This window comes from Apus apus, chromosome 5, assembly GCF_020740795.1.
Source record: "Apus apus isolate bApuApu2 chromosome 5, bApuApu2.pri.cur, whole genome shotgun sequence".
In the NCBI taxonomy this organism is placed as follows: Eukaryota; Metazoa; Chordata; class Aves; order Apodiformes; family Apodidae; genus Apus; species Apus apus.
Genome location: NC_067286.1, coordinates 32,538,053 through 32,564,788, shown reverse-complemented (window position 1 = coordinate 32,564,788; position 26,736 = coordinate 32,538,053).

The following is a 26,736-nucleotide window of genomic DNA, read 5'->3' as shown; positions in this document are numbered from 1 at the left end:
GTCCACCACAGTGCTCCTGGTATTTAGACTCATTATTCATTTCCCTTCTCTGGTCTTTCTTATCATAATACCTGTTTTCAAAGATATCGGACTCTGTCCCTGTTACGTTAGGCATGCATACAGCGCACAGTGGTATTCTGACTCTTTCAACATAGTCTGTTATTGTCTTTAACATACTGTTCCTAAACAATATTTTGGAATGTCTTTGGAAAGGTGAAGCATAAAATGATTTTTTTTAATTTTTTTTTTTACTGATTCTGTCAAGTGATAATATTTGGTCAATCTATGGTCAAAGTATGAATAGTATTAAGAACTTTGTTTTGCACAAAACTAGGAAAAAGAGGTGGGGAACAGAGAGACAGCAGCATAAATGGGTGGAATGGTACTGAAACGTGATTATCTAGGAAATCAAGAAGGCAGGGACAACCTCTTTTCACTTGTGCACTGTGATAGGATGAGGAGCACTGGATGCAAAATAGAATACAGGAAGCTCCACCTCAACATGAGGAAAAGCTTCTTTACTGTGAGGGTGATGGAGCACTGGAACAGGCTGGCCAGAGAAGTTGTGGAATCTCCTTCTCTGGAGACTTTCAAGACCTGTTTGGATGCCTTTCAGAGTGATCTCTCCTAGTGGTTTTTTTTGGTCTTGCTCTGACAGGGGGGTTGAACCCGATGATCTTAGGAGGTCCCTTCCAACCCCCAATATTCTGGACTCTGTCATCAAGAGAAGCCAAGGACCATTCTGAGTGTGTTCTTACACTCCACCTCACTCCTTTCCTTTATGGTTTTTGCTATGTGGGCTTATTGCATTTTACTAAAAGTTTGCTGTGAACTGTTTGGGATATGGAATGTATCTTCCTGTGTGCTTCCTCAATTAAAATACTTAGTAACAATTAGGTAGTAACTAATTCTACATTATACATACAGAAAAAACCATATTGTTATATAGAAAAGGCCAGAGCAAAACAGTGAAACTATCCCTATTCAAATTGTGGGCAGGTTTTCTTTCAGATCTGGATCTAGACTCCATGATTCACAGTTTGATCTGTGGGTCAGCTGGTGGCAGTCACCAGTTGAAAAGACAGAGTAATAGTAAAGAGAGAATCCTCCCAGGAAAACCAGTAAAGCAAACCCACTGCTGCCACCTTCCCGCCTTGTTATGGGAAGAAGTAATGTAGTTTCCCTATTGCTATAGTGGTTGAAGGCACACTATCCATCATCCTCAGGGCTGACATCATATTTCAGGTTTACTGTCTTGGCTTAAGAGTACCAAGTGATGGTGTTTGTTTTTGGAAAAGTCAACATAGTTTTCAATGAATGTCAGAAATTCTTGCTTTCTAAAATAATTCCCAATATTAAAACCAACTGCTACCTCTTGAAAGCTAAATTCTACCCAGAATCACATGGTCTTTCTGAGTTAAAGGTTTTGAAAGAACCACATACTGGTCAGGGTGGTGCTAAAAGCCTGAATTTAGGCTGTGGTTTTCATTTGTGTCCTGAACCATGAGGACATTGTTTTTCTTTAAACATCAATAAACAAAGGAAAAAAAGTTCCAAGTTTTAGCTTGGGGAGATGTTGCATCCCAGGAATTGTGAGGCCTTGCATCATAGCATGCATTGGAAGTTTTCTAGGGACTGTAAATTGAGTGCTTCATGAACATTGCAGGCTGAAATCTATCTGAGGACAAAATATTTACCACTGTGGTTATTTCAGTTGCTTAGCAGCCCATTAAACTGTCACTTATTTCCTAATGGACAGAGATAGCCTTTTTATTAGTCTTATTTTTAGAAGCGTCTCTTAAATCTAATGGTGACTGACAGTGTCAGAAGATGCCAAGGAAGAAATGATGGTAGACATATAACTGTAGTTTCATCCTTAGATCATGCCTACTTGAAATGTGGAATTATAGGATTTTTTAATTTAATGTCATTATTTAAATAGCATGTGGATGTGCTTTAATATTTGCCATTTTTATATTGTGTGTGATAAAATTGCAATTTTAATGAAGAAAGTAATAAAATATGATTTTTTGATAAAACTTGATTCAGTTTGCTTTCTAGTAATCCATTGAATGTTTGATATTTAAAATTCAGATTGTTTTAATTGCATGTACATTAATTTAGACATATTTTAGTTAGCAAATAGTCCAGATATGCTTCCTTAACCTCCTGTCTCCTGGATAATGTACATAGGACTTAAACAATTGGAATAAGCTGTTACTTTGGAACATTTCACCCCCCAAAATTAAGACTTATTGAAACTTTTTTTTTTTTTTTTTTTTCTTCCCCACACACAAATTGGATACTTCATGTGTCTTGCTTGGTAATTTCTGACCTGTGTCAGAATTAACTCAGATACATTTCATTTCTGTTTAAGGAAATTAATGGGCTTGTTATTGAAAAGTTGTGGGTGGTTTGTAAAGTTCTTCTTTTAAAAAAATCTGTGAGATGATAAATCAAGCAGTATATACTGCCAGAAGTCTCACAATTCAGCACTCAAACAACACTTTATTCATACAGAGCCCTTCTGTGCTCTATAGGTGACAGTGCCTGAGGAGGTACAGTAAGGGAAACAGAAGGCTCCCTTCCTCATCTCTAACATGTTAGTTCGCAGACTCTGCTAGGTAAGAGGCCTTAAAATGGTGTGAGACACAGTGTAGCAGTTGTGTATTTTTATGTAAGACTGTTTATTTATAAAGCCTAAAGGAAAGGAGGTAAAGGTTTCCTGTATTCCATAAATACAGCTAGGTCACTGGATAGTATAGCCTTGTGGTTGTCGAAGAGGAAATTCCATGTAACTTAATGTGATTATTAGACTCTGTCTTTCAGCTTGTTTTCATCATCTTCTGAAAGGCTGCTAGGAGAAAAGTGAAAGGTTAAAGCAAAATTAGGGCTCAGTCCTGGGATGTGTTGAATGCTTCGCATGTTCCCCTTTCCTCCAGACCAGTAAATGAAAAGTGAAGTTCAGCTTTTTCACAGCAGGTGCTTTGCACCTCCAAAGATCAGTGGTGCTTGTGCCAGGAGCATTTCACTCCACTCCTTCTGGTCTTTATGAAATGGTGAAAAGAAGTTAAGAGGTACATCCTATTAATCACTGGAGATACACCACGACACAGACGAAGGACCCCCATTGAACACTAAAGTGCTGATAGAAATGGTTTGCATGATTCAGCATCAAGCACTCCTTCCTCTAAATAGTTATAAGCCAATATTCCAGAAGATCATAACAGGACAGGGATTGACAAGCAGGTCTGCCTTTTAGATAGAAACATCAGGGAAAGTCTTTATCACTGGGAACAAATAAAAGTCTGGTGGTTAGTTTTTGAAAATAAATGAGTCTTAAGCCCAATACTGAAAGCTGATCTAGAAAAAGTACTTCTGTGTTAATAAACTACCCCTCCAGGTTTATTTGGGATAGACACAATATTCTTCATGCCTCATTCTGCCCATGGTTGGGACTGTATTTTTTAGTTTATTGGTTTTAGTTTGGAGCAGGTGTCAGGATGCTACCTTTACGTTATGTTGAGACGTTGGAGGAAATTTTCTTCCCACTGAAGTCAGAGGAAGTTCTGCCATAAAAATGTAGTTTGTCCAGATTTTATTCTAAGTGTTCTGAACATTTTATCATTGGCTCAGATTCTTTTTATGAGTGAATGAAAAGCATCAGGTCTATGTTATGCGTTTAGCCTATTTCCAGCACTGCCATAAAATTATTTGGATGAATGTTCAACAAAATGTATTGTATAAGGACTCTGCATTTGGATAATTGACACTGAACCTGTTCTGCCTGTCAGATATTTCTATGTATCTATTTTTGGTAGTGTTTTGTATTATTCCTTTGTCAAAATAATAAATTTGTAAATAGCAAATTGTCATACATGAGAGGAATTAGTGTTTTCCCTTACAATGAAATATGCAGATTACAGAATTGTGTATATATGGTGAGTTTGAATTTATCCAACTTTCCAATCAGAACATCCTCCTGGTTTGCTGACATTCCTGCTAATGCCATCCCTCAATTAATTTAAATTTGGAATATTTCAGTAATATTGGCTTAACAACAAGATGCTTTTCATTGAGTGTTGAAGGATTTCTGCCTTCCTTCGTCTCTTCAGAATACCAAACTGACATTGCAGGTGAATATCTTCTCTTTTCTGATAGAACAGATCAGAGAACTGTTGATCAAAAAAATGAGCAGTTGATCTAATGAATGCAATAGTTTCAGACAGCCGCTTGGGAGCACAAAGAGAGCACCATCACTCTGGCTGAAAATACAAAAAGCTCTAGGGACGTGATTTGAAACTTAATGAAGTGAGGTAGTCATACGTTTTTCTTTTTCAGTATTATAGATTCTGTATCTATTAGGGGAAAACATAAAAATGTTGGTAGTAGATTTTAATTTAATCCATAAATTTTGTATTACAACTATGCTCCAAGAGAGGCAAAAATGAAGAGCAGTTACCCAAACTTTTCTAAGACCAGAAAACACAGGATGGGTAATTGAACTCATTAGGATGAGAATAACATTTCACTTTACAAGTGAATAACTGGGCATATTCAAAATATTAATCTGTCACAGAACCCAAAAAAGCCTAGTTATAGTTATATGAGCTACATATTATATCAAACATTTTAAATTACAAGAGCATTAGTTCAGGGAGGATCTGGATTTCTCTGAGGAATTTGACTCCCTTGTGCAGTTTAAACATAGAAAATAACTTTTTTTGTGACTGTTAGGTTTTACAGTATTAGCCAAAAGCTCCCAAATAATTTACATAACGTAAACAAAATGTAAGATCGTGACACAGGAAGGCCAACATTTTATTTGCTTACAAGGCAAAAATAGTCTTTACTGAAAATACATTTAAATTATACACTGAAAAAGCTTGTAGCTGGGATTTCACTTCAAAACTTATCTGTACAGAGCACATTATACTTACGGAAGTGACTTGAAATAAATATACTATGGTTACCATTAAATGTTCCCATTTGCCATCAGTTACCACATGAAACATCTGAGATCACAACTGCTTCCCCTGCAATTAGAACAGGATATATTTTTGTGGTAATTTTGTGGTAACCAATGAGAATGATCTTTGTGTATGATTTCCATACTACTTGGACACACAGATTGAAAGAAACAAAACAGAAACCACACTTAAGATAAGATTGGGATAAAAGTCACTGTCCCAAAAATGTAATCATTTATTTAGCAGATCATTAGCAAAATTACAAAGATGGAGAAAGTTTTATCTTTACAGCTATTCAGCTGAACTTTTACTTTGCATAGATATAAATGGATATTTCCAAGCAATACAAAATGAGAAGATAGATTATGAAAAACTGTAGTGGACAATTCACACACTCTATAACCCCAAGAGATCCTGCCCGTAGTCATATGCACTGTGATAATAGTCCTCCATCAGTAAAAGTATGTCAAGTCCAGTCAAGAAATGCTCAGTATCTGCAGAGCGTGTCCACCCCTACTTCACCATCAGGAAAGTGACTCTGTCCCATCATATTAACCCATGATTTTCATGTGCTGTCAGCAAAGATTTGTGTTCTTAGTATTAGGCTGTATGTATTAGAAGAAACAGCTCTTCTCTGCATGAATTTATTTGACTCAATATATTGCTTTAGGCAACAAGCTGCTCTTTCCAGGTTACACTCTCATAAGGAAATGAAAAACAGCTCATGTTGTAACTAGAACAGGTTTCTGATGTTTTCGTCTTCTGGTGTCCAACCTCTTCAGAAGTAGGTACAGAGATAAAAACAAGGAGAAATGTTCAGTCCAATAGGTGAGTAAAGCTTCATTCAATCTCAACCAATTTAACAGTTCCTCATAGTTTCTTTTGAACTTTTATGATTCCCCAATGATTTCAGGTGATTCTAAGATTTATTTCCCATCACTACAAGCCTGACAGATGTGCTGCATCAGATTTTCAGTGTGAGTCATATCAATTAAAATATATTATTTCTATTTGCAATTGAATTGAAACTAAATATGAAATAATAAATACAATATATATGACTACTAGACTACACTCTAAAGGACTTGATCACCACAGATCACCACAGAATTCAGTATTACAGTTCTGAATCTTTTTTTTTTTTTTTTTTTTTTTAAATCCAGACATTTCTTTCCCTTAAAAAAACCCAGCAGTTTGGGTAAATGATTACACAGTCCTCTGTATTCAGTCAGATACTGTGCTAACTTTGCTCCTGTTGAGTAAGTGACACAATTAAATATATAAAGTGATGGTAGTTACACCAAAAATTCCTGTTACTACCTCAAGCTGTTTTCTGAAAAGCGCACACCTAGAGGCCTAACAGCGGCATTGAGGCATTGCAAGGTGGGGAGCTGAAGCTGTGCTGAATACCCACACAATTCCAGCACTGAGCTTCAGTTAGGAATGCTGCCTTGTACTGGATCATTCTGCCACAAGTTTTTAAGATCTCACTAAAGGATTTTTAAAAAACACATGTCACTCCAAGAAAGCTTTATGGCTGGAATAACTTTGGAGGAATTCTGACAAGTTTACTAGCTTACATTCAGAAGTTTTGGCTCCTTCTAAAGTTCGGTCAGTTCTGGTAGGCATAAAAGAGCAGATGAACAAACTCTATAGAGGAAGGACTAATACTTAGCTATGATTGTCTCCTAGTGTTTTCTTTTTGTTGTAATCTGGAGATGTGCACCGGAGTCTCCTACTCTAGATGGTTGAAGAATATTATATAAACATAAATGAAAATAACCTGGAAGCCACATGGCTTAAGCTTTGTGATTCATATTATTTGGCAGACCTCCACTGGACGTAAGAAGCCCAGACAGCTTTTGTTCAAACCAGTAACAGAGCTATAACAGCTGTAAAATATCAGACTTATTTTCACCAATAGATTTATTATTCTTGCATGCTGGGGTTTTCTGTTTATCTCCCAACAGGATAAACTACGTAGGAATTAAATAACCACTCCCTTAACTCTAGTGCCGAGGAATATAGTCTATATGTCCAGCAAAGTGGCACCCTGCCTCTCTACAGGTCTGCTGAATTATTTTACAATGTTCTTTGCTTTTACTGAAGATCAGCCACATGGGTGTCATCAGTTTCATGTAGCTTTAAGCACAGATGTCCCCCAGCTAATTTATACTGATATTCAGGATTTGTACTCCTTTTAGAAAATTCAACACAAAGGGGAAATATCTGGTTTTCAAGTCTTGTTTTAACCTTAAAAATCATCTTTGTAAAAACAACATTGTACAATCTGAATCCACATTTCGATACTTTGCATACAATGTATTCTCAGTATGTATGTAATAGAATAGTCATCATCCCTGAGGCAAGCTGGCTATGGCTAACCCTTGGTGATTGTTAGCAGGTCATATTCCAGATCAGATTCCTTGCACAAACTACACTTACATCAGAGCACATGTATTTGACTGGACCTTTGAATACTTTGGATTTAGCATTAATTAACCTCTTTGGTAATATTGTTGAAAGACATCATAACAATGTGATGTATAAAAACACATACCAGAGTTTTCATTAAACTCCCTCTGTCTTCCAAATGCAGAGCAAAACACCTCTGTTCCATTTGTCATGTCTTTTCAGTGTTTTCTTCTGGAAATTTCAAACCAGGCACACGGAACATTAAAAAGAAGATAGCCTCCTCCTTAAAGTAATAAACATAGTAAAAATGTGTCCACTCTCTGGATAATCTGTGGAATATACGTGACTTACTCTTCCAGTGTAGCAGCTGTGAGTCCTGTTAATAAGTCAACACAGTGAAAACCAGAAAAGTATGAAAAGTGGTCTGTTTATTTCTCATCCCAGTAATGTATTGGATTTTTTAATTTCTGTGGGAATGACTTACAAATTTAACCAAGAAACCACCAACAATTCTGACTGGAATTGATCCATTGCTTGATTTCATTTAGATACATCAATTTAATTTAAGAAATATGAATGCAAAATACATGCTTCCTAATAAAAAAGTAAGGAGATCTGAGTAGAATAAAAAAGCATATTGAATTTAAAAAGTTTGGACAAGCCTGTTAAGTATAAATCTAGTTACAACATCAGTGAAGTGATGGGTAACAAGTTGATGATTAAAGAAATACTGAGTGATCTGTAAAAGTATCTTTATTCTCTCTATTATTTAAAAAGATTTCAAAGAATTTATTGATGGTGAAAGGGCAAACCTTGGTATTTAGCCCAGAAAAGTGGGCTGCAGAGCTCAAAGTGCTTCAGGGCCTTCAGAATGATTGTCTGCAATAGGATGAGATCCCTCCCTCTGGGCAGGCCAGAGCATCAGAAATCCATACTGTGACAAGAAATTCATATGTAAGCCAGAAGTATTCATACAGTTTTGCCCTAAACAGAAAGGAAGATTCTAAGATTCCACTACAGTCACTTCAAAGCAGAATAATGTGCATCCTTTTTGGCTAGATGTTGCACATATCAACTCGCCAGCCGCAGCCCCACCAGGCTTGTGTTGGAGCATGGTAATAATTTGACAAGTTACGTTCTGTATTCTTCACATTTTATGGGCATCTAACACAGTTGCTTTGCCATCTAATAATCTTCCATAAAAAATAAATTCAATTATGTTTTACAAAGCCTTTATAAAATAGTAGTTTGAAGAGAATGAGAGAATGCAAATGTACATTCCAAAATTAAATGTGTTATAATTAAAAATTAGAGTAAATTGTTTAATTATTTGTTTTTCTTTTAAAACCTTTTAAAAAAAATAACTACCAATGTTTGGTCAGAAAAAATAGCTAACTGCAAAACTATCTTTTTGTTTTCAAGGAAGTCTGGTTTTATATGAAGATGATAAACATACATCTGGGCCTTCACTTATGAGTAATTTAATGCCACCAGAATGACTACAGCCTTGAAAGGCAGTCTGAGAAAGACATTGTGTCAAAACTCGTGGTTTGTCTCCTGAAGAATACATTGCCTTCTTGTTTAAATTGAGACCCACATTTTGAGTCTTTTGCTATTCACATTCTCCCTGACATTCTGAATATTTCTTTACACATCTTAAATCAGTATGGCTCGGTTAGTGTGAAGGAAAAACTACAGTCCACTTCCCAAGGACTCAGCAATACTAGTGGGTATAACCTGACAAATGTAGTTGGAGTTACATTCCTCCTTTTGCTATTCAAGCAAAGTTTTTGGATTAAGTCATACCCTCTGTACCTTTCTACACATTGTCATTAGCTACTGGAAGAGGCAGCTTCTGACCCTGAAGTGCTGAATCTGTATCTTACAGATTCTATGAGGCACGCAGTGCTTTCCTTTTGTTTGTCTGGGGTCTTCCTGGGGAGTCAGTTGTTATGTTGTTTGCGTTTGTGGTCAAAGAATGCCAGTCAAGCCGGGTTTTCAGATAACAGTAGAATCTTTTCTTAGACCAAGTGTTATAACTTGGTAAAGCAAACAGGCTTTCAAGCACCTAAAATCTTCTTCAGGCTAGAGATGAGCTTGTCTATCTCTTCTAGCTTTCTACTGAAGTATATGATTAATAACTGTAAATTTTGTGTGATCTGGATATGGAGCCTGTGTAAAGGTTTCATAATCACTGCACCGAGGATACCTTGTTTTACCAGCTACCTTAAACCACAAAGAATGCAAGTCAAGTAAAATCTAAACAAAAGCATTAATTTATAATATCCAAGATACATATTGCTGTTATATATTTTTATATAAAAAGGTGAAAAAGAAACAAAAGAAAAATTATACTGAACTTGTTTTTGCAAAGTTAAAATTTAAAGATGTCTCTTTCTCCTTCCCTGACTTTATTGTAAGGCATTAGCATTGCTATCTTTTGGCATACTTTATTCTTCAAGTGGCAGCCTCGACAGACAACATCTTTAAAGATAATAATCTCACTCTTATAGTTAAAATAACATCATACAACACAAAATAGCTGTCAAACTATGGCTTGTTTCTTAGTCCTGTTTTTGTACAAAGATCTGTGGAGAAGCAATTAGTCAGCTTCTTAGAACTGATATGGGTCAGAGTGGTCATACATTATTGGTGGTCGAATCCTGATCAATATATCACCAGAATATTGCAGTAAAATCTTCAGGGAATGCAGTCAGTTTACCTGTGTTGCCAAGCCATAATCTCTGGGCCAATAAATTTTATGTAATATCCTGACTAGCTGACCTCATTAGTCCAGTTTATGGGTCAAACCTGAAAGCCAACAAAAAGGGACTTTCATAATGTGGTCAAGGAAGAAACAACCCAAAGCCTAACAAAAAACCCAAACAAATAAAAGCAGAAAGTATAGGCCTGCTAGAAAAACTAAAATGCTCAACTTCTTATATTAGGTACCTCAGCTCATGGTGCTTGTAAACATTGAAGAGAAGTTATTATTTTATAGAAATGTCAGATCTCTCCTACCATGCCCAGTGTTTTACTCTTGTATTCTTGGTCTCACATGTGCCACTCTGCATAGCCTAGAGCAGATTAGCAGAGTCATATGCAGTAAAGGACGAGAGTACAATTTCCAAGGCTTCCACCACTGCAGTTAACTGAATGTAATGCTGAGAGGGGATATAATTCACTCAACCTATTAGGTTAATAAAAATATTTATATATAGTGCATATGAAATGGGAATATTTCCTCTGTATTACAGCTGTAAATACCTTTTCCCTTTACCAAGCCATAGACAGCATGATTCAGTAGAGGATAAACAGAGTTGATTGCTTTTAGTTTTGTAAATTTTCAGTCTCTATGGTCTGCCTAATGACTCTGAATGCAAAACCAAGCTTGGCTCTTGGCTTGAAATTCCCCAAAACTTGGTAGTGTCAAACCTGTTCTTTTTGTCAGGCTTATATGTAACATTATTCTCATATACCTGTATTTTAAACCTCTTTTTCAGCATAACCAGACATATATCTTGAGATGCGTTTAACAGACAATGCCAGAAAATGCAAACCACAGTGTTAATTTATTCTGTTCAGTGGTGTAAACCTTCATTAGAGACTAATGAGTTGCTACCTTATACAGGAGATTTTTAAATACTTGGTGTTTACAACATAGCACTTATATATGTAAATAGTTTTATTAGGGAACTCTATGCACCTCATGGCAGGCACTGTTGTAGATTAATACGGTAGAAGTAAAAAGGAACTGAACAGTGTGTCGTTTCACATGACAACAACAGCTTCAGATTTCAGGAGTATAGACTTCATTCTGATAAAGAATAGTAATAATCCTGATAAAAAACCTTGCTAAAATGCATGGCTAGTCAACAGTTTTTAGCTTTAAGCCAGTTGCAAGAAGCTGAAATTATTCCTAAAATTTTTACTTTCACTCAAGTGAAAAGCCAAGAGTCACTGTAGCTTTTGGACAGATTTTGGTTTAAGATTTCCATTTCTCACTTCCTATTAGCATCGCTGAGAGTACAGTGAGGCTCAAAGATCATGGGCCACCATGGTACTCCTGGCTATCCATAGATATTGTTATTTTTTCTGTACCTTGATTAAAATGAAGAAGAATGTGATTTCCTTGTAGCTGAACTGGAACTGTCTATGTTATAACTCCATTGTTTAATCCAGCCACAAAAAGAACTCAGAGTAACTATGTACTTCAGAGCTCGAAGTGCTTTAACAGTATGAGCTGTGAATTGATAGGAAACATTTCTAAGTATATATTTTCCTTTCTTGTTCTTACTAATTGGATTTATAAATTATAGTGGTGGGTTTCATTCCTGTACCTTCTGCATCCACGTACATCAATAAGCATTTTGAGGGGCTGAGATTTTTTAGAACAGTTGCCATTTAAAAATCACTTGGAAGGTTAGGTTCCTGCAAAAGGCTTCATCTTAAAAAGAGTTTTAAAGCAAGAAAAATAATATCACCTCATAGCAATAATTCATGTTTTAAAATACAGGTCATTTCTAGTCATTAAACACACAAGAAAATTATAATCTTTAACTATTTAACTAGTCATTCCTTCCTGACTTCTTTCCTTCCTTTCTCATATTTTGGAAGCCAACTAACATTCTTCCTAAAAAAAATTACCTAAAACCTGTTCTTGGCTAGGCATTGTGTACTGAGGTTTTGATATTGAGAGCATGTTAATGGCCAAATTATAAACCCTTGAGAATCAGAATTCAGAAGACAAACATTAAAAAGACCCTTAACTGCAGTAGCACAAACCAAGATGCTATAAATTATGGGGTGGTGGTGTTAAAAGCACTGGCTTCCTGGTATCTGGCACCCAAAACCTTTTCATTTGGGTATATATCAGGCTGCAGAGAGGCTGCCACTTGCCACTTGGCCAGTATTCAGCTGGACGAGATGTTTGTTTAAAGTTCAGACCAATTGATGGTTCAGGCTTGCAACTGAATATTTTGTTGTTATGCCATGAGAAATATTTACCCTTCTCTGTTTTTTTCTCCTCCCTTCAGTCATTCAGTCTCCAATCTAAGATTTCTATGTGAGACAGTACTTGCCAGGTTTTGCAGATATATGTAAGAACAATTCTGACACAGCATTTTAATGGGCTCATTTCTGTCTTTATAAGCATGCAGTCAGGACAGCTTCATGGATTTCTCATGGATCACATACACTTGTGGTATGCCTTCCTTTGCATGAACACATGCTGTGTTTGGTGCCAGGGTGAAAAGTTTGAATACAGGCTTCTCAAGAATTTTGCAGTTTCAGACTTCATTAAGCTGAAATGATGGGTAAAAGGAATTTTTATATCCTCTGACAACCACTAGTTACAATGCAACACAACTCTGTTTATGCTCTGTAGAACTGTGACCCAGTGTAGGAAGTCTAGCATCACTGTTCCCACATGCTGTTGCTGGCTATGGGAGCAGCAGACCTTTTGGATACAGTCAGCTGAATCAAGCACGTGGCTTTAAGCACGTTCTTTCTAGAATACTGAAGCCCCTTTCCTGAAGAAACATCTCATGTCCTCTGAGTTGCCACTGGCAGATGGCTTTTTGCCTCCTTAGAGCTGGATGAAAATATTCCACCAGAGATCTTGTCTAAGGTAAGATTCTTCTCCATGGAGAGTTTGAGAGTGATGCCTTAATAGTAGTTTCAGGATCAAGAGTTAAATAAACAGAACTTCCCTTGAGCAATGTGCAGTGATGTACCAGCAGCTCCTTTCTTTCCATTTGTTGCTCTGTTGGTCTCCTGTATCTGACACTGAAACTATTCATAATTAAAACTGAGTATGACCAATGCAAAATAAAGTCTCTTTTGCAGACTTCCAAAGAGATAAAGGGTGAATTGTTTTGTTTTTTTCACCATAGACCCTCACCCACTGTTTTCTGTGTGCAAGTATACTGGGCAAAATAGACAGGGGTTTGGGAGAAAAATACCAGGTTTTTAAGAGTTTTGTATTTGTTGTCTCACTGCATTAGCTTCCTAGTGGCCAGACTTGCTCTCAGTGCAAAGCAAGTTTCTCTAGATTAGGTTTCACTATGTTTCCTATGCTTTACAGGTGTTCATATAACTGCACCTGTGTCTTGTGGAAGGACAAAAATGTCTACCATAGAAATAACAGAGCATGGTTGGACAAAGCCAATGAATATGCTGGATAATTAGTCCAGCATTAGTTTAATCCTAGGATGGATCTTTGGTAAGACGTGTTGTTTGCTCCCAAACATTGAGTGATTACTTGTTTGAAGTCCACTGTTTGTGTGTATAAAATCTTTCTCCAGCTGAAGTCTTATTTACTTATTTGGTAAAACCATCTTGTTGACCTGAATGTAATTAACTGTGTTGTCAGATAGCAGTACTTTAAACAAGCATTCATTGAGATTGACTAAAAAGTCAGTTACTGAAAGGGCAACAAGTTACACATGAGAGTAACACTGAATAATTGAGGACAGTAACTTCTTAAACCATGGAAGTCATCTTCTGGAGCACATCTGGACTCCATCCATATAAACAGTAGTCTGATGAAAGGCCCTGTTCCAGGAATAGCCTGTGTTCTTAATTCAAGGGCTAGTAAAGGCCACAGAGAATTGTGGTAAGCTGTTGCTCTCTACACAGTATGGGAAGCTGTAGAAAAAGTAGGTCAGATCCAATTCCTCACTTCAACACATAATAGATTGCCTTCTGTTGTTTTTTGTTTGCTTTGGTTTCAGAATTAGTGAGGTGCAGAACTAAATTATTTGTGTTGCATTTGGAAAAAAAATAAAGATTAACTTTTGAATGGAAACATAATGGACCACCTCACATGTAGGGAGTATCAGCTTTTGCTCTGTTCATCACTTGTGATATTCTTGGCATGTAGACAAATCCATGGTGAACAGTCAAGGAGAATGGTAACATTTAATAATGACCCTAGTATGTGATAAAGTCACATGTATATTCACAGGCAAGTAACCAGTGCTACTTGATGAACTAAAGCAAAAAAAATTAGACTGCTTATAAGGAAAGCATTACTTAATTGCAGCAATCTATTAGATTATGGAATGGCTTCCCAAGTGGAAAGCAGGAAGCTTACTGTCTGAGCAATTTAAAAAGATCTTCCCATAAGGTTCTGGAAAATGTAGTGTAGATACAACAACATTTTGGCAGAAGACAAAGTGTATGGCTTAAATGTCTCTCCTGTAATATCTATGCTTTTATAATTTTGAACCAGGTTCTAAAACTGAAGGTTTACATCCTCAACCACAAAGGCCTTTACATTTTATCTGAATCTGATTCCAGTTTAGAACCTGAGTCTGACTTTAGAAGCCCAGCAGTAGAGCAGGGTGCATCTGAAGCAGGAAAGCCAAAAGCCAAGAATATGTCTTAATTTGAAAACATGGATCAGGTTCTTCTCTAGTATAGGTACTTTTTGCAGACTTTCAAAAACCTGAATTGATTCAAAAGCAAACCAGGGGTAAATGGAACTTTTTTGAATTTTGGTAAAAATTTGCAAAACTCACATAAAACCTGGTTTCACAGTACTGGCTGAATTCCATTTTTACGCTTTGATTTCACTAAAAGTCAAGCCAAGGGGATAAAAATACAGATGGTCTGTAATTAGAACATACACAAAAAGTCTTAAAAAGAAAATGTATAGCATTTGTTCATATGTGCCCAATACTTGTATATAAAGAACTGTATGGTTCCATCTTACCAGTAATTACAGATACAGGGGTAAGAAAAAATACAGAGAAGTGAAACATACTGTAAAACTCAAGCAGAGTGCATAAAAAGCCCTGGCAGTTCTGTTACCTTTGTTCTCTATAGCATTTGTATTAATCTGCTCTTTTTCTGGCGATAGCAGTGGCAAAAATAACAAAGTAACTGTCACTGGTTAAAACTGAGAATTTCAGAAATATTAGAGAAGATTCTTTCCATCAAATTTCCAGTGAAAATTTTAGAAAATTAAAATTATCCAATGCTTTATTTTAGTTGCAGGATTACAAATCATTCTGGAAACTTCAGGAGTGAGCTAAAAATATTATTTCTTCCAAAGGGTTACGTTCTAATTTAAGCTATTAATTGAAGGAAAGTCAACAGAAAAATAAGAACAGGAATGGGACAGAAGAAAATTATGAGAAAAACATGTTTGTCTTGTTTCTTGTGATAGATTTGGTAAGTAATATGGCTTCCTTTTAACTCTACAGGCATTGTGTAGCAGTAATTATAGAGTGGTCGAGTTGTTTTATTTTTCACTATTGCTTAGCTAAAGCTTTAGAAAAGCCCAGATAAAATCTGTGGAGATTCTTTGGTTTTCTTTTGAAAATGCAGGAGATATTTTCTCCCTAAATTTGCAAACAAAGTTTATGTTGCTGTTTAAGTTAAAAAAACAAACAAACAACAGTTTTTTCTGAAAGGTTTGTAGTTTTAAAGACAAAATATTTTGAAAATTATTACATGTTCTCACAGTTCCTTTGAAATTTTCTTTTTTAGTGCTGAGGCTCTGAACAGTAAGTACTGGTGCTAATATCTGCAATAGAAGATAGGTGCATTTAAAGTTACAGAAGTCTTATTTTTTTTCCATCTCTTCCTTTTCATCAGGCTAAACCCACATAAGAGTAACACCTATTAAAAAGAAAGATGAGTGAAAACAAAAATGTAAAAAAGTAACTATCTTTGAACAGAAGCCAGGAACATACACAACTATTGAGAGCACACTTTAAAAGTTAAACAGAACATTATTGGAATAAGATTGAAAACAAATGCTTTCAGCAAATTTTCCTGGGCAGGGCTGTGTTTGTCCACAGATTTCTTTAATTTCCCTTATGCTATTGGGCTTCTTACTGTCCAGCAACTTCCTGTAGTCCTATGGGATTACAAGAGACCAACAAAATGTGAATTAAACAGTATGGAAGTTCACCAGGCAGTAAAACTAGACTTTCAACAGCATGGGAATGGTTTTTGTTGCATGTGGTTTGTTGTCTCCTTTTCAGATCTCAGCAGGAATATTTCAAGAAAAGCCATCTTAATATTAATTGTATTATTTCAACTTCAGTCAGAATCAGCTCTAAAGGGAACCTAAGTAAAGGAAAGATTAAAAAAACCCTAAAATTTCTGAACTCGAGAGAAAGAAAAAAATCTAGATTTGGAATATATGAAGGTAAGTGCTGTTGGAGAAGTTTTTGAAACCTATTTATGGAAATTTAAAGCATGTATGTGCTCAGTTTTTGTCTCTACTGATAGTTTATTTATGAAAATTGGCACCCTGGTATTTCATAATTATGATCTCATAATTTCATATATTAATCTATATTTTTAGAGCACTTACAAAGTTTTAAGTACTTCATACATTTATATAGGAAAAAGATCCTCTGTCACAAACAATTTACAATTCCAAGGGAAGTTAATGCTAATAAGTTTGGTTCGTTTTTGTTGTTGTTGTTGTTTTTTTATACCAGCTGGATTGACTATTCAGAGATGTGGCTCAGAGAGCAAAGTATTTTTCTTTAATCATGGGGTATAAGTACCTGCCTAACTTGAAACAACACCTAAATTTAGTAATGTCTTTATGTATTCTGCTGAATACTAAAACTTAAATACTTCACTGAAGTAGGCCTTAAGATTTAACAGTTATTTGTGTAGATAACTCATGGGCCTTGCAAAAGAAATTAAAGGAAAAATCTGAATTTGGAGAATATGATGGGACTGGATTTTGAAATGGAAATTAAAGTACTTTGGCAGCTTTGTGGAGCTGTCTGAAATTTAACTTTAAAGCAAGTTATTTACATTTTAAAATATGTTTTATTTAGATATTTAAAGTAAAGCTCCCAAGAGCTTCATCTGCATACAGAAATTATATTTAAAATGCATACATATTTATATGTATGACTTATATTTGAAAGTAGAGCAGACATTAGGAATAGTATACACCTACTGCCAAAAGCTAAGTCTGTTAGAGCAATCATTTGGTCCACCAGAAATGCTCTATTGCAAAAAGGGCTACTTTATGTCTGTGGAAAAGGAAGTGGCCCTACTGAAAAAAAGCAGCAACTGCTGAACAGTCTCTTCTCTGTATTCTTTTGCCCAAACAAGGAAAACACCCGACAACATGTACAATAAAGAGGCTTCAGAGGAAAGTAACAAAGGCTAGTCCAAACCTGTCACAGAAAGGAACAGAGAGAAGACAATTTCTAACATGTTATTTCTAAATGGTCAGGTATACTGACAAAACAAGTAATTCCTTTGTAATTTTGAGTATCTTACTTGAACTTTGAACTTGCTGAAAACAGGCAGCATATTAGGTATTTGTCCATGGAGTGGACAATATAAGGAGAATGACAATTATTTATGCATTGTAGCCAGAAGTTCTCCCAGACAGGTCCAGTTCCTGCTCTGCATTGCTACAAATGAGAAGAAGATTTTACACTCAAGCAGGAAGATTAGAGATGACGAGAGTATACAGACAGATGGAGCAGAAAAATAAGTAGTCCATAAGTATAGTAGTCAGCGTGGTAGAACTATCTCTGAAATCTTTAGGATATAAAGTGTCATTGCAATTAGTCTGTGAAACATGGCATGGGAACAAGTTGTTATTCAAAGGGAGTCTTTCTAGAGGAACCCATATGAAGACAGGACCTTCCAATTTGAACAAATCCTGGTCACAGACATTCTGAAGGGGGTCATTGGCTGAATGTAGCTAGAGAAGTTTCTGAACTATAACTAATTAGAGGGACATTCATTTGCTGAATGAAAGGGCACTGAGAGGACGCTGAATGTTTAAATCCCTCCCACAGTGGTGTGTGCATCCTTCTAACAGTTAACCGACACTAACTTACTTGACAGTTTTCAGACCTTATGTTCTCAGATGTATTTGTCATGCCAATGTTATAAACAGTGTAGGATTTGGAAAGACATGAAAAAAGTCCTACGATATAGCTGCTGTGTTATAACACTGATCTTCTAAAACACAGCAGTATGTTTTTTCTGTGGTGCAGCTAGCCAAGTATCTTGCTGCCAGGTTTCCATGGTCTCCTAGGGTAAAATGGCAGTTAACAGTTTGAGTCCTTGATGCTGTAAATAATAAGGAGCTACAGAAAGCAGAGGGAGGGTAGGTCCACAAAATTCACCTGTGGAGGAAAATGGGGAAGCTTCTGTACACTCTAGCGCATAGACCAGAACTACTAAACTGGTTCTTTGTTTGGTTTTGACACAGTGCCTAGTAGCAAAGCAGTGCAGCCTGGAGGAATGTTTTTTGCTATCACATGCATAAAAGCATCCAACCAAAAATATAATGAATGCTTGCACTTTATACATAATTCACACATTTGTATATATACGAGGGTATATCCTATTTTTGTGACCAATTCACAGTTATGAATAAATACATGTGCACATGCATATGTGCAGTTTTGATTTTCTGTTTATGAAAAAAGCACTGTGGGAGAATTTTATTAACAGATACTAAATTACAGGTCTCTCAGATGCTTCGTACAAGTGTTTCACTTCATTTGTACTCAATAGGACATTCAGAACATCAGTCTGACAGCTCTTCACTATATATACGTTAGTATGTTGTTGAGCTTTCAAGACCAACGTTCCCTATTTGAAAATTTAATTCTGTCTACTGATTTGGTTCAATTTAGTGTCACAAAACTGTTTGCTAATTATCAGGAGCTCTGAGCTTTAAGATCTTTCTTCTAACATCCCTGAAATACTTGTTTTGCTGCTTTCATTTTCTGCAACTGAAAATTTTAGTTGTCCAGCTGTGGAAGCAGAAGGAGAAATGGTAGAACTCAGATCAAGAGTTCCTGAACAATTTTCTCCATGATTCAGAAGAGTGGCATGAGGAATAACCAAGAGCCAGTACGAACAGAGACAATAAGAGCCTCATCAGAAGCCTTTTAACCTCTCTTGGAGGTTAAAATAGTAAAAAGACTGACATTGTGGTATTGCTTCTGTTAATTATACCTTAATTCCCATATTTATCCTTGTGACTTGTTAAACTCATTAATTTTACAAGGAGGAGTAAAATCTTGAGCTGATATCAAACTAATTGAGAATTACATGAGCAGTTTGGATGTAAACAAGCTACACAGAAAAGAGCGATTTGCATCTATAACCCACTGCAACTAGTGAGTTACTTTGAACAGTGAAGATCAAAAATCCTAAGGACAGGGAGTGAGAGCTGCTAATAAAATAATCATTCTGCAATCATGCAATACAACCCCATGCAATGTTACAGTTTTTGGGAAGAGTGGCTGGAAAACTGTCCGGCAGAAATGGATCTGGGGGTTCTGACTGATAGGCAGATGAACATGAGCCAGCAGTGTGCCCAGGTGGCCAAGAAGGCCAATGGCATCCTAGTCTGTATATAGTGTGGCAGGTAGGACCAGGGAGGTGATCGTCTCTCTGTTCTTGGCATTGATGAGGCCACACCTTGAATACTGTCTAGCTTTGGGCACCTCAATACAAGAAGGAAACTGAGGTGTTGGAGCGTGTCCAAAGAAGGACAACAAAGCTGGTGAAGGACCTTGAGAACAAGTCTTTATGAGGAGCAGCTGAGGGAACTGGGGCTGTTTAGTCTGAAGAAAAGGAGGCTGAGGGCTGACCTCATTGTCCTCTACAGGTTTTAAAAGAAGGTTGCAAAGAGGTAGGCACTAATCTCTTCTCAAAAGCAGCTGGTGATAGAAGAAGAGGGAATGGCCTCAAGCTACACCAGGAGAGGTTTAGACTAGAATTAGGAAGAACTTTTTCGCTGAAAAAGTTGTCAGACATTGGAACATGGTGCCCAGGGAAGTGATTGAGTCACCATCCCTGGATGTGTTTAAAAGTCATCTAGATGTGGCGCTTGGGGATACGGCTTAGTGCTGGACTTGGTAGAGTAGGGTTAGTGGTTGGACCCAATGATCTTAAAGGTCTTTTCCAATGTAGGTGATTCTGTGATTCTAAGAGAGACAGGAAGCTACTAGAGAGAGTCCAGGGGAGGGCAACAAAGATGAGTGGGAGACTGGAGCACCTCTCTTATGAGGAAAAGCTGAGAGATCTGGGACTTTTTAGCCTGGAGAACAGAAGGCTGAGGGGAGACCTTATTAATGCCTATAAGTGTCTAAAGGGTGGCTGCAAGGAGGATGGAGCCAGACTCTTTCCAGTAGTTCACAGTAACAGGACAAGGGGCAATGGGCACATGCTGGAACCCCGGAAGTTCCATTTAAATACAAGAAAAATCTTCTTTATGGTGAGGCTGACAAAGCGCTGGAATAGGCTGTTCTGGAGCTCCCTTTTCTGGAGATATTCAAGACCCACCTGGCGGCAGTCCTGGGTAATGTGCTCTAGGGGATACTGCTTTAGCAGGGCAGTTGGACTAGGTGATCTCTAGACATCCCTTCCAACTCTGACAATTCCATGATTCCTCTTCCTCCTCTTCTGTCACAACAGGCCCTGCTAAAAATTTTTTCATCGTCTTTCTCATATGCACCCTTTCAGTGTTGAAAGGTCATGACAAGGTCTCCCCAGAACCTTCTCTTCTCCAGGCTGAACAAGCTTAATTGTCTCATCCTTTCTTCCTAGAAGAGGTGTTCTATCCCTCTAATAATTTTTGTGGCCTTCCTCTGGACCAGCTCCAAGGTCCATGTATTTCATGTGCTGAGGACTCCAGAGAATCACGTCCCTTGACCTGCTGGCCTTGTTTCTCTTGATGCAGCCCAGAATACAGCTGGCTTTCTGGGCTGCAAACACACATTGCTGGCTCATGTCCAATTTTCATCCACTGATACTCCCAAGTCCTTCTTAGCTGGGCTGCTCTCAATCTCCTCATCCCCCCATCCTGTTTTGATACTGGGGATTGCTGTGACCAAGGTACAGGACCTTGCACTTGACCTTGTTGAACCTCATAAAGTTCACATTGGCACACTTCTCAAGCTTGTCCAGGTCCCTTTGAATGGCATCCCAACCCTCAGGTGTGTCAACTGCAACATTCAGCTTGGTATCCTTTGGAAACTTCCTGAGGGTGCACTCAATCCCACTGTCTATATCATTAACAAAGACAATGAACTGTACTGAAGTGGATAAATAGAGTGATAAATAGCATGAAACTGGTGATAACTCTGAAAGTGTGAGACATACTAACAGAGTGGATCATTGACCATGATGGAGAGGAAAAGCAAAAAAAAAAACATGGGTGCCAAAGGAAGAGACATTGGCAAATAAAGTGAGAACCAAACCACTTTCTTATAGCTCAAAAAAATGGATAAGATTTTTGGTTCTTTTAGTCTGACATGGGAGCAACAAGTTCCCATGTAGAGGAACTTTCAGAGGAGATACAAAACTTACAATCTGTCCCTTCTGGCTTTAAAGGAATCCAAGGAATGTTTGGTAACAGCCGTGTATTTAATCCTTGCTTGCCTTATAAATTCCAATTCTGGTCGTTGCATTTAGCTTACATAAATCACTTACATGTTTTCAATTGGAGAAAATGATTCTTCACTTTCCACTCTTAATTAAAGGAACGAAAGTTTCAGAAGGAAACTGAAGATCTGGCCATGAAAGACACAGAGAAGTTTGAGGTACTCAATGACTGCTTTGCCAGTGAAAGCTCTGGTAACACCGTGAAAGCATGGACTGTGAAAAGGAAGATCTCCCCACTGTGGGAGAAGACCAAGTTTGTGACCACCTGAAGGTGCACAAGTCCATGGGACCTGATGGGATTCATCCATGGCTCCTGAAGGAACTGCAAATCCTCTGTCTCTCACATTCAAAAAGTCTTGGCAGTCTGGAGAAATTCTCACTGATTGGAAAAGGGAAAACATAACACCCATTTTCAAGAAGGGAAAAAAGGAAGATCCAGGGAATTATAAACCAGTCAGTCTCACCACTGTGCCCAGCAAGGTCACGGAGCTCCTCCTGAAGGCGCTGCTAAGGCACGTGGAAAACAAAGTGGTGACTAGCGACAGACCAACGTGGTTTCATCAAGGGCCTGACTAATTTGGTGGCCTTCTACAGTGGGGTCACAGCATCGGTGGACCAAGGAAGAGTAACTGACATCATCTGCCTTGACCTGTGCAAAATTTTTGACACTGTCCCGCATGACATCCTGGGATCAAAACTGGGATAACATAGATTTGATGCATGGACTACTCATTGGGTAAAGAACTATCTGGATGGTTAGGCTCAAACAAGGGCTTGATGTCCAGATGGAGACGTGTGACAAGTGGTGTTCCCCAAGGATCACTACTTGGACTGGTGCTGTTAAACAACTTTTCAGTGAAATGGAGAGTGGGATCGAGTGCACCCTCAGCAAGTTTGCTGAAGACATAAAAGTGTGTGGTGTAGTTGACATGGTGGAAGGATGTCATCCAGAGGGACAGCCTGGAGAAGGCTCCAGGGGGACCTCATAGCAGCCTCCCAGTACCTGAATGGGGCTTTCAGGAAATCTGGAAAGGACTTTTTACAAGGATTTGTAACAAAAGAACAAGGACTAATGGATTAAAACTGGAAGAGGGGAGATTTATGTTAGACATTTGGACGAAATTCTTTAGTGTGGGTATGGTGAGACACTGGAGCAGTTAGCCCCGGAAAGTTGTGGTAGCCTGCTTCCTGGAAGTACTCAAAGCCAGGATGGGTGGGGCTTTGAGCAACCTAGTCTAGTGGAAGGTGTCCCTGCCCATGCAGTGGGATTGAAACTGGATGATCTTTAAGGTCCCTTTCAACCTGATCCATTCTATGATTCTATGATCCTATGAACCCATGATCCTATGATTTCACTGTTGTGTAAAGCTGAATTGGGAGGTTTTTTGCACCAAAGGTGGCAGTATTTCAGGTGAAAGTGAATTCTTTAAAATACTTTTTGAATTGTTTCAAAATACTTTAGAATCTCTCTGGATTACAGCTCCACATAAACACAGTAATACTAGAAAAATAGACCAGTTTAAAATTTTAATGCTGATTGTATTTTGAGTGCTCAAAACATGCACAGACTCAGCTGCCTTTTTATTATCTAGCAATTTCGGAGGAACTATTATGTATTTGATTCCAGTATTCAGTTGTTTTATTCACTATGTTCATTTCTGTTACTCCCTCTGGATCATATACCTCAGAATTTTGTGGTGGTTTTATTTCCTTCCTTTGACCAGACATATTCAGTCATATTAATTTCCAGCTATTTCTATGGTTTCCACACCTCAGGTATTAATATTAAATTTATCAGTACAAGTTTGACAGAATGGCATTCTTAAATTTCTATGTGTAATCTGGAAAATGTATGCACTGATGAACTCTATTGGTAGCACAAACAGAAGCCTTATTTGAATCCTAAGGTGGGCTTATTGTACTAGGGATGAGCAGATGGTTTGGAATGAATCCAAGACCACCCAAATTAATTGTCTCCTAGCCTGCTGCACTAACAGTATGAATTTTCAAATCAATTTTGTGGAAATTATACCAGAACACAAATATCCTCATGCCACTATGCCAGCTTACCTCTAACTTTTGTTTGCTTGATTTTGCAGTGCTAACAATTTTACAGAATAATTTACTGTTCTGGGGTTTTATTACATTTGCTTTTGAAAGTGGTCATTGAAACACCCAGAAACCTCTTTATGTGGCATCACACTGAGATCTCTTTTTTTTATTGTCAGGATAAGGATAACTCCATCTTACTGTCCCATTCCCCTGTTTTTCCTACTCTGACTCTATCTGTTTCTTCATGCTTGTCCTTCTCACCTTCATCCTTCAGTTTCCATGTGTCTTTTCCATTTCAGCTCTTCTCTCTTTCATCAGCTCATACCTAATATCGCCATAGCCTGGGTGTGCAGAAGAGGCTGCCTTCCTTCTCATGATGTTTGTCAGGTCCTGAGGGCACTAATGGATTTTCTGTTCCCAGGTCTCAACCCAGGACCCCAGGGGCTGTCAGCCCCTGCCCCCATGATGCTGCTGCTCTAGCTCCTCACAGCCCTGCCTGACCCAGCCATGGGGCTGACAAGCCAGGACCATGCACAACCCCTTCCCCAGGGAAGTGTCTGATGCCCAGGGCTGGGGCCTCCCCAGTACCTCTCAGCTGCTCTGCTCCTGGCTGGGACATGGGACAGCCCCTGGCTGCCAGGCCCTGCCCTGATCCCCCCATGGGAATCCCCTGATTCTCAGATCCTGGCCCCATGTTGCTGCCAGACCCCACTGTGCCCCCCGCAGCGTTGATGTTCCCCATAGCAGCTCAGAACCCCATTGAGAAGTGTAATACTTCCTCAACTCAGGGCATGCTCAGTGTAGGCAGAGATTTTAGAAAGTGTGCCTATCAGCAAATATCTACTATGATTTCATGTACAAATTATGCCTTCTGAAATGTTTGTTGTTTGGGCAAAGTATGGTGGATTTTGCACTCTTAGGAATGGGACATCCTGAACCAAGGCATGGGAGCCATTCACCATCCTACAGTGCAAAGGAATTTACCACTCTGGAAAAGAAAAAGCTTTTTTCATTTTTCTTTCCCCACAGAAATTGCTGAGCTGTTTTGACTGAAAATTCCCCAAATAGCTCAAGTAGCAGATAACTATATGGAAGGTTTCTAGCCAAAATTAGGAAAAAATCTGAACTGCTAGTTAAAATCTGGCAAAGTTGTAAAAAATTACAACCAACTGGAAAGGGACTAAGCAACTTTGAGAATATAGGTGGTGCTCCCTGCCACACCTATAGTTCATGCAGCTTATTTTTCTTAAGCTAAATTCATCCATTGACAAATTTATGAGCTGCTGAGTGTTGTGTTGTGTCTGGGCTTCAGAGTGCTTTGAATTAATACAGGAAAGTCTCTTTTACACTGAGCATGAGATATGTTTGAAGTGCTGGCCATAACACATTTTCCAAAAATTGTTTCAAACAATATAGCCTCATAAACACTGGCTGACCATACTCACACTCACCTCATTCCCTTTTATAGAAAGTGTCTCAAATATTTTGGTAGTATAACCTTATAGCATACTTATGATGTTTGGGAGTAAAGAAAATTAGATTATTCTTTTCTTCTCTGCCAGAAAAAAAAACAAACAATCAGGGGGCTGAGACCTGAAACTTCAGATTTTCTGAGAATTACTTATGCTCCAGTAATTCACTGCAGTTACAGAAGCAGCAGGATGGAAATTAATCCCTCCAGCCTCTCTCATTTTCCTCTCTCATCCATGGGTAGCACAAATCCATACTTCCTTTTCTTCTCCCACCCATGGATCCTTCTCCCCTGAACTACCTCTTGTACAGCTGCCTTTTCTGGGAATTAGGATAACTTAAATTTTGGTACACTAATCATCCAAATCTTCTGTAAAGAAAGGAGAAATTCTTGGTCTTTGGCCAGCTGGTCCAAATGAAGAATGACCACTTTTGCTGAGGGGAAGTATGCATGGAAAAGTTGGTCATCGTTATATTTCAAAACTCTTTAGGCAGAATGACACATATCTGTTTAAAATTGACACAGACTCACCAAATTCTACCTCAACCTACTTCAAAATCCTTCAAAATCTGAGTATAGCCTATAGGATGAGGTATGCTGTGTGTTGCAGTCTGGTACAGGACCACAAACACAGAGATACATGGCTGTACCGTGAACTTACTTAACCAGAAAAATGTCCACAGTGGTATTTCTAGGCATAGGTGGCAGACCAGCACTTTTGTAGGTACAACTCTCTGATTTCTTTAAGAAATCTTCTCTGCAAAGCGGTGCACCCAAATTGTGCAGTTTTCCAGTAGACTAAATTTACTCTGTTTTCAAAGTTTATGGTCTCCAGAATCTGGGCATTACGTCTAAATGACTGAGAGCTGTAAACAGTGAAAGGAAAAGGTAAAAGACTGCTGAAGTTAAAGGCTAATGAAAGCAATGTGAGAAGGTGTTGTGGCCTTCCACAAACACTGAGCAACTGAAGAGGCAATGGAAGGGATTAGTTTGTGCAGTAGAGCAGTTTTGCCTGAGGTATGCCAGATGTCTCAACTGCAGTGGAGGACAAAGAACAACATTCAGAACTCACTGAGTTACTGAGAGTATTCTTCAGACTTTGTGGCCTCCCAGCCTGTTTTGTGGACTGTAGGGTAAATCTGATGACTTATGCACTCAGTGCCATCCCCAGTGTAATCACAAATCAAAGTGTATTATTATGGCTTTTATTATCCAATAAGAAACTCTTTCCTCTAGAAAATATTGTAATGCTGTTGATTGCTGTGATAGAAGTGTACTGCTTTGGTACAGTGATTTGGGTACAAAAAATGTAATAGCCCCCAAAGTCCTGACTTTGGTGTTTTCAGTCTTCTCTCTGTCCTCACTGCATGTGAGAAATTATATTGTGATAGCCTTGGTTAGGGGTATGCTACACAGGAATAA